We start from the raw sequence: 1,076 nt of genomic DNA, 5'->3' as shown, positions 1-1,076 counted from the left end.
TTCCCCTCTTCAACAAACATTCTTTTTTTTCTGGATATTTCTGGATAGTTGTTCTAAACCTTACACTTAGGTTGGTGCTTAATTGGAGGTGAAGCTTAGTGTGATTATTTTTTTCAAGATGTAAAATATTTGTCTTTAAAAAACAACTTTTTATTAAGCCTCTCTGTGGCTGTGTGAGTGCAAGCTCTGTATAGTGAGTTTTTTCTAAACTGTTAAGCAGAAATGTGCTGCTGCAATATTTTTAATAAACTGGTCTGCAAGTACATATCTGAAGTGTCCAAAAGACTGGTAACGGCAGCTAGTGTGTAGAGTGCAAGAAAGTAGATATATTTTACGAATTAGTATGTGACCTTGAAGATTTTTTTTTTATTGGGCTGCTGTACAGTGTCAGCAAATGAACTTGCACTTTTAGGTTCAACGAGTAGTTGTTTCTAGCATTTTTAAAAATTTAATCTTTTTTTTGATGTTTTGCACACACAAAATGAATCCTACGGAGCACCATAGCAGTCTTTCTAAAATATTTCCTTTTTTGACTTACTGCAAGCAAGTAACCATCTTCTCACTCTAGAAAAAAACTGATGTTATAATTTGCGAATACAAAGCACATTGTGAATAGAAAGAATTAAGTCTGTGAGCTTCTATGGTGGTGAAGCCTGTTAGTGGATGTTATCAAGAGAAAGCACTATAGCCTTCTTGTGATAACCTGAGCTTCCCTGTGCTTGTAAGGGAGTTAACTGAGTCAGCGCTGTATGTTCTGGTTACCCCTGTGCTCTGTGTAGACTTTTTTTTTTTAAACTCTGCCCCAAGTGCTCTTTGAAAGAGTTCATATCTTAGTCAGCCTTGTGTTGACATCTTCCTGTAACTACAAGCATTGGCATACGGATTTAAATTTTTTTCAAGATGTGAGATAATGGTGTTTGTTTTGTGTGGTGGAGGAAGAGATCCCTGATATTTACCTCTGGGATGAGGTTTCTCACACTTATTTACTTTAGAAGTGATGCGCTTTCTGAAGGACAAGGATGCACTAAATTAGCAAGTTTCTAATAAAGTTGAATATAAATTATTTTTGTTTTAAA

Source organism: Phaethon lepturus, unplaced genomic scaffold (assembly GCF_000687285.1).
Source record: "Phaethon lepturus isolate BGI_N335 unplaced genomic scaffold, ASM68728v1 scaffold611, whole genome shotgun sequence".
NCBI classification, from domain to species: Eukaryota; Metazoa; Chordata; class Aves; order Phaethontiformes; family Phaethontidae; genus Phaethon; species Phaethon lepturus.
Note: the sequence above shows the minus strand (reverse complement) of the source record.